At 45.9% G+C, this 16,096-nt stretch overlaps 1 protein-coding gene across 1 annotated transcript in view; it reads left to right on the top strand.

Moving 5' to 3' along the window:
• Positions 1-16,096, top strand: part of IRS1 (insulin receptor substrate 1) — a 71,450-nt gene that overhangs the window by 20,159 nt on the left and 35,195 nt on the right. The gene's annotated exons all lie outside the window — the stretch shown is intronic.

Here is a 16,096-nt window from a genome sequence, read left to right as displayed (position 1 = left end):
TCTTTGAAAAACAACGGCTGCATCACGGGCGACCTCGGTTTTTAAAAAGAGGCCAGTTATTCAGGCGGGCAGTTCCACGTGCCCTCTTCTGAGTTGTTCCTTTTCTTGTTCTTGGGTGTGTTCCTGCTAGTTAGCCACCCCTTTGTAAAACTACAGGTAAGATCTTTATTTAATTTTTTTAGGTGGTTTGGGGCCTCAGATATGATTCTCCTGGCTCTGCACTCCGTGATCATTCCTGGCAGTGCTCAGGGGACCAATTGGGATGCTGGGGATTGAACCTGGGGTGGTCACGTGCAAGGCAAGCACCCTACCCACTGTATTACCACTCCAGTCGCAGTAAATCACATTTGAATGAGTTCATTTTGTCTAGGTGTGCTGGAGCGATAGCACAGTGGTAGGGCATGCACCTTGCACGCCGCCGACCTGGGTTCAATTTCTCCGCCCCTCTCAGAGAGCCCGGCAAGCTGCTGAGAATATCTCGCCTGCACGCCCGAGAGTATCTGGCAAGCTACCCATGGCGTATTCACTATGCCCAAAACAGTAACAACAAGTCTCACAATGGAGACGTTACTGGTGCGCGCTCGAGCAAATCGATGAGCAAGGGGATGACAGTGACAGTGATTTTGTCTAGGTGACCCTTGTCAGCTACTTCAGTTGAACGTGACCTTGGTCTGGGAAGTGGAACCAATTGGCCAAATGCACTACTTTCCCTTGCATTTCCTTTGCAGCCGTGATTGGGAATGAGTTTGTGTGAGGGGTACCCAGGCCGTGGGAACCGCATCCTGGACAAGTACACCGGCTCTTACAGCGCGTCTCAGCTTTCAAGTACTAAACTGAAATTTAGGGTCAGTTTTACAGTTAGCCAAAGATGCATCACTTTAATATAAAAACAACGTCAGCAGCAACAGCAACACCACCTCTCCCCAAGATCTGTCAAATCCATGTCTTCTCTTTGATTTCAAACAGGACTTTAGCTTTCTGACCCTTGGGCCCACCGTGTGACATTTATGCTATTTTCTAAACCTAGAAAGTGTTATTTTTAACCCATGTGCGTCTGTGACAGAGCAAGGCTTTTCCTCTGTGCCCCTGGGTCAACTTTGGTTCAAATGGGCACTGCTGTGAGTCTGCTGTATGGCTTCTGCTGTTACTGTTTTTTTTTTTTTCTTTTTGGGTCACATCCGGCGATGCACATGGGTTACTCCTGGCTCTGCCCTCAGGAATTACCCCTGACGGTGCTCAGGGGACCATATGAAATGTTGGGAATTGAACCCGGGTCGGCCGCATGCAAGGAAAACGCCCTACCCTGTGCTATTGCTCCAGTCCCAACTTCTGCTGTTTGTTGAAGGGACATTGAACGTGGGGCCAGATTTTCTCAGGCCAGAGTAACGTGGGGAGTGTGTCAGCACCTCCTTTATCTGTAGAGCAGAATAGTCTTCTACCCAAGGGTGACAGCGTTTCCTTAGTAACCTTGCCTGACTGACAGACAACGGGCTGGCCTCGGCCGCCCAGAGTACTTCCAGTCAAGTCAGAAGTGGAGAATGATTGAACCTGGGAATTTGAAGAAACCCGGGGCGGTCATGAAGAGAGAGGTGGGGAACTGTGGAGGCTCAGCTGCTTGTAGCTGCAAGATGAGAGAACGTTCTGGTTAGCTGGTTAGTCACTGCAACGAGGAGTGAGGCTTTACTGAGTGCTGTAAAGAATCCCTACGTTCTCCAGTTTCAGCTGGGAAGGAAATAAAGATGTGGGTCTTCCTGGAATAACCTTTCTTGAGGACTGGGTGAGGGAGGAAACTTCTGGTCAGTGTTTCACCTCCTCTTTCTGACTGTGCCCCCCCTTACAACCTTATCTTATTTCCTCCCTGTGCCTCTCCCCGCTCTACTGGTTGGCCCCGTAGTCTCATGCTATGATCCCAGTTGGCGTTTCAGTAGCATTCTTTTGGGAATAGTTTGGGGACCCACAGGCGTGGAAGGGGTGCGGCATATTGCGCCTGGTTGAGAAACGGCGGCTCTCGAGGAGATGATAGAGAGCCAGTGAGAGAAGTGACGGGGTTCTGACCCCTTTTAATGGACCTACAGGGTTGCCGTCGTTGATTCATACTGAGTTTCATTGCAAAACTCATCACGTCCTTCAGTTCAACTTTTTTTGGTTTCTTTTCTTTTTTTTTGGGCCACCCCTGGCGATGCTTACTTCTGGCAGTGCACTCAGGAATCACTCCTGGCCGTGCTCGGGGGGACCATACGGGATGCCGGGGATGGAACCCAGGTCGGCTGAGTGTAAGGCAAACGTCGTCACCGTTGTGCTATCACTGTGGCTCCTTGGCACATCCTTTTGCCTGGATGTCAGTCCATCCTTGGCACTTATCGTGGCTTATCGTTCTTGATTGTGGTTACCTTGTGACTCACAAAGGAGGCGCAGCCAGAGTTTTCTGATGTAATAGGGCAGGCCATGAAAGAGAAGGAAGTTAGGAGTTGAAACTGATGCGTGTCTGCCTGGGAGAGATTGTCTGACATAAAAGGCACCATCTGGAACAGACTCAAGTAGGGGAAGGGTGTGAGGAGTGTGGAACGTCTCCGGGGAGGCCCTGGGGAGGACCAGGACTGACTGGTGCATGTGGGACGTGCGTGCGTGCGTGCGTGCGTGCGTGCGTGCGTGCGTGCGTGCGTGCGTGTGTGTGTGTGTGTGTGTGTAGGGTTACTGCCTGTGTGCGTGGCGCTGTCAGAAGCCACAGCTGACGGGGTCGAGTGAGGGGATAGCGGTGATCCCGGAGCCCGGAGTTTTCTTTGGAAGCTTCTTATGTAAACCATAATGTGGATAGATTCACGATCCTTTTCTAAAATGCTGGAAAAGTATTTGATATGTCTGCTTTTCTCATCACCTCTCCAGAATGTTTGGGAGGAAAAGCCAACTATCTCGAGATGCCTAAAATTTCAGGCTGACACTTCGTGGACGGTGCTAGTAAAAACGTGCCTGTTCCATCCATACTTACAAAAAGGAAACCTTACCATTTGGGGACTTTTTCTAGCGATTGCTAATTTTTATTTTATGGTTGTATTTTTTTTTGGAGCCACGCCCAGTGATGCTCAGGGGTTCCTCCTGGCTCTGCACTCAGGAATCACTCCTGTCGGTGCTCAGGGGACCATATGGGATGCCAGAGAGCAAACCCAGGTCGGCGGCATGCCAGGCAAGCACCTTACCTGCTGTGTTATTTCTCTGGCCCGATTGCAAACTTTAAATCGTTTCAAAATTTATTTATATTTCGGGGCTATGCCCAGTGGTACTCAGAGGTTATTCCCGACTCATTAATTGGGGAGCCATGTGATGCTGGGGTAGAACCCAGGCTTTCTACTGTCCGTACCCGGTCTGGGAAGCTATTTTCCCATGCCCGACGAAAAGTTTTCTTGGCAAGGAAACTTCTTTCTTGTATCGAACCCCAAACCTTACACGGGCGAGGCAGGTGCTGTGCTACTGAGTCACATCCCGCTGGTTTGAGAAACTTTCTCTCTTGCTAATTTAAATCCCTCTTTTCGATTTTAGTTGTGACAAGTGATGGCTACTACCTTGACACCTTTAAATAATGAGAGGGGCTGAGGCAATAGCACAACAGGGAGGGCATTTGCCTTGCACATGGCCGATACAGGTTTGATCCCCAGCATCCCATATGGTCCCCCAGCACCGCCAGGAGTAATTCCTGAGTGCATGAGCCAGGAGTGACCCCTGAGCATCACTGGGTGTGACTCAAAAAGAAAACAACAACAATGACAATGAGAATAGGGGCTGACTCTTCAAAGCCGTGCTCTCCCTCACATACCCATCTCGCTTTCTGCTCTGTCGGTTTCTTCACTTGCCTATTTCCACTCTGGAGAAGCCCTTGTTCTCTCTCAGACACACACTCTTCCTTTCTCTCCCCATCACATCTTTCTGAGCAAGTGTCAGTAAAAACGGCCTTGCTTCAAAATAAACAACACTGTAGCACTGTCGTCTGATTGTTCATCGATTTGCTTGAGCGGGCACCAGTAACGTCTCCATTGTGAGACTTGTTACTGTTTTTGGCATATCGAATACGCCACGGGGAACTTGCCAGGCTCTGCCGTGTGGGCAAGATACTCTCAGTAGCTTGCTGGGCTCTCCGAGAGGGGTGGAGGAATTGAACCCAGGTCGACCGCTGCAAGGGAAACGCCTTACTTGCTGTGGTATTGCTCCAGCCAACAAAATAAATAAATCACTGTATCATTGTCATCACTGTCATCCTGTTGTTCATCGATTTGCTCCAGCAGGCGCCAGTAACGTCTCCATTCATCCTAGCCCTGAGATTTTAGTAGCCTTTCTTTACTTGTCCTTCCCAATGGTGTCGCATTGGAGGCTCTTTCAGGATCAGGGGAATGAGACCCATCATTGTTACTGGTTTTGGCATATCTAATATGCCACAGGGAGCTTGCCAGGCTCTCCCGTGCGTGCAGGATACTCTCGCTAGCTTGCCGGGTTCTCTGAGAGGGGGAACTAGACTATAAGAGGTCGTGCCTTATAAAGTTAAAATTATTTTTGTTGATAAAAATTATTATTTTTGTTAATAATAACAAGTGATATTGTTATTATTTTGGTTTGGGGGCCATACCTGCTGGTGCTCAAGACCTTACTTCTGGCTCTGCACTTAGGAATCTCTCTTGGCAGTGCTTGGGGGACCAGTTCAGTGCCAGGGAAGGAGCCCAGGTTGGCTACGTGCAAGGCAAGCGCCCTAACCATTGTACTATCTCTCTGGCCCCTGAAGTCATTCTTTCAAAGCAATGACTGCATTTATAAACTGTACACACATATGGTGCATATGCTGTATGTTTTTCACTGGTCAGGACAAAAAAAATAAAAATAAAAATTGAAGCTAGGGTCAAGGATCAAGGCTCTGGCTTTACATGTTGTTGATCCTGATTCGATCCCTGGGCCCCCCTAGGAGGAAAAACCCCTGAGCGCAGAGGTGCAAGTGGCCCCTTGACACTGCTGGGTGTAGCTCAACTTCTCTCCAAACTGAGGATATAAGTTCTGGTTTATTAAAAGATTTAAAGTGTATGCGATGAATCCAGCACAAACATAGCAAGACTCTAAAACAAATTAAAAAATAAACACAATGCATTTAAATGTGCAGAAGATAAAACATGAAATCATAACCTTGGCACCATTACTAATCAGTTTTCTGTAAGAGGAAATAGGCCTGGAAATGAGTTTCAACAGAAATTCTTAGGCGAGAATACCCATAAACATAAAACGCTTCATAAATGATTAGACAATGCTAATTAACTTGAATATGCTTTTCGGGGATTCAAATATAACATATATTTATTTGCTGAGATTTAATTAGAGAATCAATTTCCTCCATAAGAAATTTTGCGTCTTCTGACTTTTCTATGAAAGTCCTAATTCATCAAATGTAGTTTACAATCGAGAGTATTTTAAAGCGAACAGGCAATATAAGAGTGTTGGAAAACCATTTGGGGAGCAAACTGCATGGGTATTATAGAATTCGGGCCTAGGAGGCCTTCTTGGCCGTACTAGGTCTGATTGTAGGAGCCTCATGGCTCAGTCTTGCCTGGGATGTATTGATCCTCCAGCCCAGCATTGCTGGGGACCTAGAGGGCACTTTTGGTGGTACTTGACGGTGTGTGCGGGGCAGGGCATATGGTGCCAGGAACTAAATTTGGTACCTCAGCCTTTTGAGCAATGCCGCTGGTTCTTTTTTTTTTTTTTTTTTTCAGCTGTCTTCTTTGTGAATTTAATTTGGGGGAGCCGTACCTGGTGGTGTTCAGGGATTTCTCTTGACTCTGCACTCAGGGATTACTCCTGGCAGTATGCGGGGGACCCACAGGGGTGCCAGGGATCTAACTTGGATTGGCTGCATGCAAGGCAAGTGCACTTCCCACTGTGCTCTCTCTCTCCAGTCCCTTATTTTAGTTTAGAAATACTTCCGCAGCCTTTTCTTACTTCCCGGCACTGCAAGATCCACCAGGATCATCTCGTTTCCTGCTCTCGTCTTAGAATCGTCTGTTTCTCTATGGGTGATCTTTTTCTGCCCAATGCCATTTGGATGTTGATAACATCCTTCGTGGCCCAGACCATACAGGCGAGATGGGCCACGGGCAGCCCATGAGATGCATGTGCCAGGGATAGACTGTATGATTTTGATGTAAAGCATGTACCAGGGATAGACGGTATGATTTTGATGTACAACCCATGGGCCGCACATTTCCCATAGAGAGCAGCAGGAGAAGCCACGGTCCTGGCACTCCATGTGTTTGTTGGTGTTGCGGTGTCATTTCTCTTTACTCTCTCAGCTGCCCAAACGAGGAAATCTGCACCTATAAGGAAACACACATTCACACATGCATGCGCGTGCATACACACACACACATACACACACACACACGCACAATCTTCTACAGAGACACACATATCTAGTACTATTTCTGTGTGTAACCATATGTATCCATAGTAAGCTCAGTGTGAGTTCATTCTGATGTCTCGTAACACGGACTTATTTTGACACGCATCCTTCCCACGTCCTCCTCTTCTCTGTCTCCTGTTCCAGTGGCGAGAAGCCTCGCCGTCACTGTCCCTCCGCCCTTTGCTAACTTGTCAGTGTGACGCAGACCCCGAGCCAGAGACTGGAGTCCACACCCCTGTCTAGCGGGAACAGCTTCATCAATCCACTGAAGCCCAGTGTGATTTCTTTTACGTACAGTTTCTCCTCATTAGCCCTTGGGTCAGCCTTTCATCCCAGCCCCTCTTTCAGCGAGATGGTTTCTTGTCCTCGGAATACATTTCGATTCTTTGTCCCATCTAGATGCTATCCTGGGGTAGCCTGTTCTAAAATGATCCCCCAGCCCCCACCCCAAGGTGTGCTCTTTGTGTTGTAAAGTTTTCTGTCTGTTTTGTTTTTTGCTTGGGGGCCATTACAGGGAGGTGCTCAGAGTTTACTCCACACTCTGTGCTCTGTGCTCATGGTGGAGTCCAGGGCACCACATGGGACCCCAAGGATTGAACCCAGCATGGACTGTGAGCATGGCAAAGGCCTTAACCCACTATACTGTTGCACCAGCCTGATGTGCTGCAAAGTTCAATGGGCTTTGACAAATGTCAGGTGTCTCATTCACCATGGCACCATACAGAATAGTTCGCCTGCCCTAGCCCCCCATCCTCGCCCCCGTGCTTCCTATTCAAACTTCCCGCCCCCCCCCCCCTGCCTCTGGCAGCCACTGCTCCGTTTATCATCTCTGCAGTTTTGCCTCTTCCAGAATGTCATAAAATTGGAGTCACACACTGCAAGCATCTACCAGACTGGCTTCTTGCCCTTAGTTGAGTGCACTTGAGGTTCATCCATGTCTTTTCTGTGGCTTGAAAGCTCATTTCTCTGTGTTGCTGGATGATATTGCCTTGTATGGATATACCACAATTTGTTTATTCAACCCACTGACCTTTTATGGGCTGTTTCCCGACATATGTTTGAAGACCCATGTGAAGTCAGCTCTTTTTCCCCTTCCTATGATCCATTTTCAAGTCGTACTTCTCTGTCTGATTCCTCAGACCTTCCATTCATGTGGCAGTTCTTGTCCGAGCCTCTTTCCATAGCTCTCTCCTGCCTGGGATTGGCCAGTGTTCTGTGGGCGAGTGTCTCAGGCCAACCCAAGGTGCATTTGGGAATGTTCCTCACCAACGGAACACTATCAATAACGTGCCATCTTGGAGTCTTTATGGTCATCAGGACCTCCTTCTTGAGCTCCTTGTCTCGAAGGACTTAACTGTTTGGATTTTTATTCGAATCCTTCTGCGGTTGGTTTGCCTTGAAAATGGGTTTGTAATTTGACCTCAGAGTAGGACCAAAAATTGGCCATTTTTCTCCCGTTGCCCACCAGGGATTCCTAATCAAGTGAATCAGATTCACTAGAAGAACTTGGTCATCGTCAGTCCTGGACTGGAGTTCAGTAGGCATGTCGGGGTGGCAGACACTCTGGCCTGGCCTGGCCTGGGCCCCACGTGGCTCAACCACACAGCCACTGTGTTAAGTCTCTGTCTGAATGAGTGAGCTGGGAACAGGGGCTTTTGCAGGGAGTAGATAGACCCGGGGGTCAGAAAGGGCCTCTCTGGGTGGAGGGGTGTTTAGTACCATTAGATGAAAAGAAAGTTACTTGGCAGTTCCTGGAAGGGACTTGGGTATCATACTTGTATGGAGTCAGCAGGCACCGAGTCTTTAAGACTGTGTCGTCAACCAGATCTGCTGCAGACTGCCTGGGCCCATGGCAGAGCTTCTTACCCCACCTGGGGTGGGGCCGGTGAGCAGAGGCGGGTGTGATAGGAAGCCATAAACATGCCGGTATTTAGTTCAAATACCAGCACACACGCACATATCATAAAATGCCAGGCCAGGGCGCAGGGAGCTGGCGCCAGCGGAATGCTCACTCTGCGTGCAGCAGGTCCAAGCCGGGTCCCTGGTGCCACGTGGACCCTGGAGCACCCGCGGAGCAGCCCCTGAGCCAGCTTGGGCCCACCCAAAACAAAGCCCCCGAAACTCTGAAATCAGTGTTTCACCATCCCATTCCATAAGTTGTTTTCCCTTCCTTTATTTCTTTTAAACACAGACATTGATTTTTTTTTCTTTCTCTCTCTGAAATTGTCCCAGCTTGTGTAATTCTGGCAGTAGAATTCCTGACATACTAGATCATAAAGATTATAGCTAGGCATCTTTTATACTTGGGTGTGTGTGTGTGTCTGTGTCTGTATCTGTATGTGTTTTCCCTCCATCTATTTAAACTTGGGTTACATATGTAATTTTTCAAACACATTCCCTTAAATATCAGTTTTGTTGTCTCTACTTGTTGGTCATGGAAACCTCTGGAAAAGTTATTTTAAACCCAGGGACCAGGTATTGTGTGTGTGTGTGTGTGTGTGTGTGTGTGTGTGTTTGTGTTTCATGTCAAAATGAATGATGAATGCCTGGATAAAAATTGTACTTCAAATTGATCTGCAATAGATCTTAGGTCCTTTTGTGACCCACATATTAAAAATGGAGATATATCTGCTGTGGCCTTTGTTTAAAAATCACCAGTCAGAAAAGGCCACAGTGCCCTGACTGGGGGCCTTCATAGCATCCTCCTAGGATTTCTGTGTCTGGATTCTATCTCTCCCAGTTGGTTGCCCAAGTCTAAAAGCACTGGGTATCCACTGGACTCTTTTTGCACTGAGAGTGTCCACAGCCCTCCGAGTGCACATGGCAGGCTATTTATGAAGCAAGTCCAGCTGACAGCTGAAGATCAGAGGAATCTATTTGGGGAAGTATCCTAAATGTGAGGTTCTGCTGTGAAAAAAAAAAAAAGAATGTAGTATCCTACAGATAAGAATACTTAAAACAGGAAGCACTGGTAATTTATTGCTTCCTGTATAAGTCTCCTTATCAGTGTGATAAGCTTTGGGTTTCAGTTCTGCATTTCTGATCCCAAGATTTCTTCTCTTGTAATCAGGTTCTCTTAAGCGGATTAAAATTTTGTTTAAAGTTAAAAGGTCCAGAGTGGGGTGGGGTGTATAGGACAGTGGGGGGAGTTTATTAGCATCATTTTTCTTGTCCTGATAAGATTCTCTCATTTCCTACAACTGAATAGTATTTGCTCTTCTAAGAGAACAACTGTATATGACTGTTGAGTCATTTCCTTCACTATCTGTTATTTGTGTGTATATTGATTCGCCACATATTATAAAATAAGGCTGGGTTGACTATTACGCACAAAAGGTCAGGTGACAGACTAGAACCAGTATGGATACAAAAAGAGGAGAGGTCGATTTTAATCCTGACTTTGGCACTTCTTAAGATTCATTATTCTTTGACCTAATTTTCTGGTCCGTAGGATTAGAGGTAATGTTGACTGTCTAGTTCAGATACTTCTATGAAGTCTAGGTTGTTTTGCTTTTAGATTCTAGGGAACTGGGTTGTCCTTATTGGCATAGAAGAAGTAAAGTTCTACACGTGGGCTAGATTACTTTTATAAATCTAAGGCAGGATTAAAGATCATAATGTAGGTATTTAATTTTCAAACAAGGTCCGTACATGCATTTTATAATTTTTGCAGATTTAATTATATACCACATATGAAAACTAAAACTATTTCTGGGTGACAATGAATGTTTTCTACCCTCAAATTCTCAAATAATTGGATTCTTCGGATAGTTTGGCAAAGAGTCCTGGGTTTCTGTCTTGTATGGGGCAGAAGGGATGGCTGCCTTGAAGAAGATGGGTACAGAAAAAAACAGCAGTATCCTTATCTACTTAGAACTGGACCCCTTCTGATACTGGCCACAGAATTTCAACTATGCCATGCTCTTGTCCAGAAGAGGCAATTCAGGAGACTGCTTATACCCTCTCTGGCTATTTGTTTTTTTTCTTGCTGCTCCAAAGAAGAACTTTGGGGATGACTGTACTGTGATTTTTAAGGTGAACAGGAGAGGGGTTGTTTAGGTGCAAAATGTTTTTGGTTCTGACTTGCATTTGCCAAGGTCATGGCATGTGAGGACAAAAGACAACTGAGGTCACATGACAGTAGGGAAGCTTACAGCTGGATTCTTTGCTTGTGATCAGGGGCATGGTCCTGGTGGGCTATCCAGAGCAACCATTTCAGTGATTCTCAAGGATCATTTTTGGTCAAGAATCATTTCAAGCATTTGACTCCATTGTTCAAGAAAAAAAAACAAAACAGAAAATAAGAATAACAAAGGAGAATATTGGAGGGGGAAATTTCATATGACCATTTTATTGATAGTCATTGATGATAGTGATTCCCATGGAGTCTGATGTTAGAATATTATTTTGCATTTTCTTATAGATTATAGACCATTATCATATGTATTTTGAATTTATTTTTCCTTTAACTTGATTTTCATTGTATTAATGCTATCTCTTCCTTCTTCCTCCTATTTCTTTTCCTCTTCCTCCTCCTCTTCCTCTTTCTCTTTTTTTCATCCTTCTCCTCCTCCTCCTCCTTTTTCTCCTCCTCCTCCTCTTCCTCCTCCTCCTCCTCCTTCTTCTTCTTCTTTCTTCCTTCCTCCTCCTTCCTTCTTCCTTCTTCCTTCTTCCTTTTTCCTTTCTCCTCCTTCCTTCTTCTTTTTCCTTCTTCCACAATTGCAGGTGCTCAGGTCTTATCCTGGCTCTGTGCTCAAGGGATCTAAGGCGGCACTACCACCATATGTGGTGTCAGAGATCAACCCTGACAAGGCCTTACCCCTATACTATTTCTTCTGCCCTCTTGGATTATTTAAGAAAAGATATTTGAGGGTTGGGGTGTAGGTCAGTGGCAGAACACTTGCCTTGCATGTGTGAAGTCTTGGATTCAATTCCTAAGGGCTGCAAAAAAAATGTATTGGGAATGAACATAATGTTTATGTTCATTCTAACATGGTGGGTGATGCATGTAGATTATTTCTCAAAACTGGAGAAAGATGAAATCCCCAAACAAACTAAATCCAAATGCTTATTCTATGGGTAAATAAACATAGGTTCAGAAAGCCGAGTAACTTGACCAAGATGATGTAGCCATCCATGGAACCATCTGTGGAAAATCCTAAAATATCATCTCCAGCTTGATTGTACTGCATGGGCTGTACATTTGTGTAGTGCTGTAGCCATGAGAGAGCTTTGTGTCTTATAAGTTTGTATTTATAAAGGATATGCATGTTACGTACCCACATATCCAGAGAATGTATGTTACAGACTTAGCTGTCCATTCCTTTGTTCTTCAGATATTTATGATACCAGGCAGTCTTTGGAGTGCTTGGAGTACATCTTGATTTCTGCCCTCACGAATTTTATATTTTAGTGGGAGAAACAAGACAATAAGCAGATACATTTCTTTCAGATGTAAGTGTTAGCAAAAATCAAGGACATCAGGGCAGTTTATGGATTAAATGTGTGGTCGTAAAAGACTCAGAGAAGCTGAGTAAACCATGCTCAATTTTGAATTTCAAATTTGAATTTTGAAGTTTTATTTTGGCCACCCTCAGTGGTCTTGCTTTGCTCTCAGGGATCACTTGGTGTTCAGGGGACCAAAAGGGGTGCCAGGGATCGAACTCAGGTCAGCTGTATGCAAGGCAAACTGCTTACCCTTGTATCATCTCTTCAGCCTTAAGTTTTATGGAAGTTTTCTTTTTGTTTATTTCTTTTTAAAAAATTCTGTTGGGCAGGTTACATTCAGATTTTTCAAAGATCTGCTTAGAAAAAATTATAATTTATGAGAATAAGAAAGGATTTAAAAGATAGCTTGTTAGGGGCTGGAGTGATAGCACAGCGAGTAGGGCATTTGCCTTGCACGTGGTCGACCCGGGTTCGATTCCCAGCATCCCATATGGTTTCCTGAACACCACCAGGAGTAATTCCTGAGTGCAAAGCCAGGAGTAACCCCTGTGCATTGCCAGGTGTGACCCAAAAAGCAAAAAAAAAAAATAGAGATAGCTTGTTAAATGCAGTTTCCTCATTACATGTGGAGTAATTATTAGCCTTACTTGAAAATAATTTATGAATGCTGGTAATTAACTGCCTATATCTATGACTTAGTCAATCTAGCCATTATGTTTTAAAAATACTTTTATTACTACTAAAACTTTATTGATTTTTTTTTCCAGCCTCTTACTTTTTTTTCTTGGGAAGGGAGTATATTTCTTAGTGCCTGCATTGTTCATGAGATAGACTAGGAGACTATATCTTTATCTATAGATCTATCTATCCCTCATATATGTATGTTTATATATAATATACATAGGTGTTTTGGGTCACATCTGGTGATATTCAGGGGTTACTTCTGGCTCTGCACTCAGGAATTACTCCTGGTGGTGCTCAGAAACCATCTGGGATGCTGGAGATCGAACCATCAGCCGTGTGCAAGGCAAATGCCCTGCCTGCTGTACTATCACTTTAGCTCCAAAGAAGATACTACATTTTATACAATTTAGAAGGTTAATCATATCTTTGTATGCCAATAAATGGATGATGATGATCGAATTAACTAAGAGAAATGTATGCGTCTTATCGGTGAATGGCCTAAGATGATTGAGGAAAATTGGAACATCACATGATGACTTATTTTTGTATGTTCCTATTCTCATGGAATTGTAGGTACAAAGCTTTCTATGAATAATGACCAGATAAGTCCTGACCCCACTCCATCTTCCTATTGTCTTCCCTGTTTCCACTTTGCTAAATTACTTGGATGTAGAAATGATTGAAAAGTAATTGCTTTTCAAAAGGAAATGAAGTTTCTGGGCTGGAGCAATAGCACAGTGGGTAGGGCGTTTGCCTAGCATGTGGCTGACCCAGGTTCGATTCCCAGCATCCCATATGGTCCCCCAACCACCACCAGGGGTAATTTCTGAGTGCATGAGCCAGGAGTAACCAACACAGGAGCATCGATGGGTGTGACCAAAAAAAAAAAAAAAGAAGGAAATGAAGTTTCTAGCCTCCCATGAAACTCTTAGGAAGCTCTGAAAGTATTTTCTCTTGCTCGTCAAGGCCTCTCACCTTTGGGCATTTTGTCTGTGGACTGGTAACTGTTAGGGTTGTCGGAGGCCTCAGTTCAGTGGCTTAATATCCAGCCTCCCGAGGATGCTCTGAGCAGGCTTGCAGGAGCTGGCCTGACGTTCTTGTCCATGCCCTGTGTTGTCAGTGACCTTTGGCTGAGCAGAGGCCACAGCCCCTTAATTGTCTTCCATTGCATTATGTTCAGAACTCTCTTGGGCCTTTGCTTTGTGGTTGCAGTCTTTGGCCTGTCTTCTGTGCTTTGAGAGAGTAGTCCTGGCTACCCAGTTATTTAATGATGGCAGCAGCGTTAAGGTGGGTCATTCTAGTACCAGTGTCAAAGTTCTGATGGGTTTTTTTAGCTACGTAGAAAATAGCGCAGGAGCCACATACCCCACCGCACCCCAATACTGCAGGGAGCCGCCCCTAAACATCACTGGGGTAAAGCCCCTAAGTGGAAAAGATTGAATATAATTACATAAAATACATGAATGTAATTACATAGAATACATAGGGCTGAAGCGATAGCATTTGCCTTGTACTTGGCCGACCCGGGTTCTATTCCTCCGCCCCTTTCTGAGAGCCCAGCAAACTACTGAGAGTATCTCACCTGCAGGGCAGAGCCTGGTAAGCTACCCATGGTGTATTTGATATGCCAAAAACAGTAACAACAAGTCTCACAGTGGAAACATTACTGGTGCCCACTTGAGCAAATTGATGAGCAGCGGAATGACAGTGACATAGATTATGGGTGGTCCTGAGATGCATACAGTTGGGTGGAGAATGGTTCCATCTCTCCTGCATCATTTAACTGATGACTCTTTCTGGAGAAGATTTTTGAGGGGCCAGATATGACAATATTCAGGGGCTGTTTCCCACTCTGTGCTCCTGGGTCTCTCCCAGCAGTGCTCCAGGGACCATGCGGTGCTGGGGATCAGCCCCGAGCCCTTCGCCTGCAGAGTGTGAGCTCAGCTAGCTGAGCTCTCTTCAGCCCTGCGCTCTGACAGAGAACCAAGACCCCGTGTGATTTCTGAGAGGATCACTTTGGTTTAGCGAAAGCCGGAGCGAAGTTTCAAATGGATTCAGAGATCAGCAAATACAGAGAAATGGGTTTAAGGCAGTTTTAGCAAGAAACTCTTCGAGCCTTCTCATAAATCCAGGTCTCTGATCTGGCCATTTGGCTTGGTATTTGGCCAATTCCTGTCCTCATAGGTGGTCATTTGCTTACGATCTTCATATTTCCCTTTTGCATAAGTTATCTTTATACCAGCGAAGTTTCATGTCCCTTTTTGTTTTCCTGCCAGAGAAATGTACCGGCTGAGTACCTTCTATGAGCTCGGGTGCTTTTTTTTTTCTTCTTTGCTTTTGAAACCACAGATTCTGCAGTGCTGGAGACCAGAGCAGTACGTTTCTGTTTTTATAGAGCATACGTTGTTTTAATGTGATAACTGAATAAACAAAAACAGTGTCTCTCCAGAGAAAACCAAGTTCCTGTCAAGTGATGAAGAAGGGAAGAAGGGCTGTTTTTTGGCAAAAGGAGGGAGGGAGGGAGGAGAGAGAGAGAGAGAGAGAGAGAGAGAGAGAGAGAGAGAGAGAGAGAGAGAGAGAGAGAGAGAGAGAGAGAGAGAGAGAGAGGGAAAGGGGAAAGGGAGGGAGAGAAAGAGAGAGACAGACAGAGAGAGGGTGGGGGAGAGAGGGAGGAGAGAATGAGGGGTGCCATGTGACGCCGGAGCTGCTGTTGTCTGGGAGTACAGATGCAGTCCTGCCTCGGGATCCGTTCCAGTAGCTTCTAGTGCATCCAGAGAGCAGGGCAGGGGAGGCCGCGCAGAGCCGAGTTCCGGAAGGTTCACTCGGCCGTAGTGAGCAGCCTGGCTCTCGCTGCCAGTGTGGTGAGGCGCCCATTAAGAAAGTCCCCGTGTGTGCCAGGACCACCCCACATGGCGTCGGGGTTTCCATAGGAGAGTCGGGGCGTTCTGCGGCACAGTATCTCCCTCGTCCTGTCTGCACTCTCCGCCGAGCCAGCCAGCGGGGACCTCTTAGCCCTGAACTCGAGCCACCTCTGACCCAGATTTTCCTCGAGTCACTCCCAGCCCCGAGCTTGCGTGTTGCCTCTTACCACAGGTGCTCGCAGGCCAAGCTCAGCCCCCCTGGCTGTAGTGACCAGAGGTTACTCTTGGTCCCGGCCCGCGTGGGTGCCCAGCCACCCATCTGATGACTGTTGACACATTCCTGACATCACCGCCTGCTGTGGGTTTTTATATTTTTAATTTTCTTTTATTTTTAACAGCCCAAATCTCAGTTTTTGTGTAGGAACAATGGCCAAAGCCTTCTCTGCTTGGGTTGAACCTCTTGACTTTTTAAGCAGCCCCGGAGCCGTTCTAGCTGGGAATGATTCATCTCAGCTTTCATATACTCCGTGCGGGTCATTTTTGTTTGGAATCCGTGTCACCTGACTTGACCTGTTCCCTGTGGGGCCCTGTCAGTCCTTGCACTTATTCCAGCACCCTTTATCTTAAGTGGTTTGTAGGTTATGAGATCCAAATTTAGACTTGCTGATAACACTTG

The sequence above is a fragment of the Sorex araneus genome, chromosome X (assembly GCF_027595985.1).
Source record: "Sorex araneus isolate mSorAra2 chromosome X, mSorAra2.pri, whole genome shotgun sequence".
NCBI classification, from domain to species: Eukaryota; Metazoa; Chordata; class Mammalia; order Eulipotyphla; family Soricidae; genus Sorex; species Sorex araneus.
Note: the sequence above shows the minus strand (reverse complement) of the source record. Positions and strands in the feature narration are given on the sequence as shown.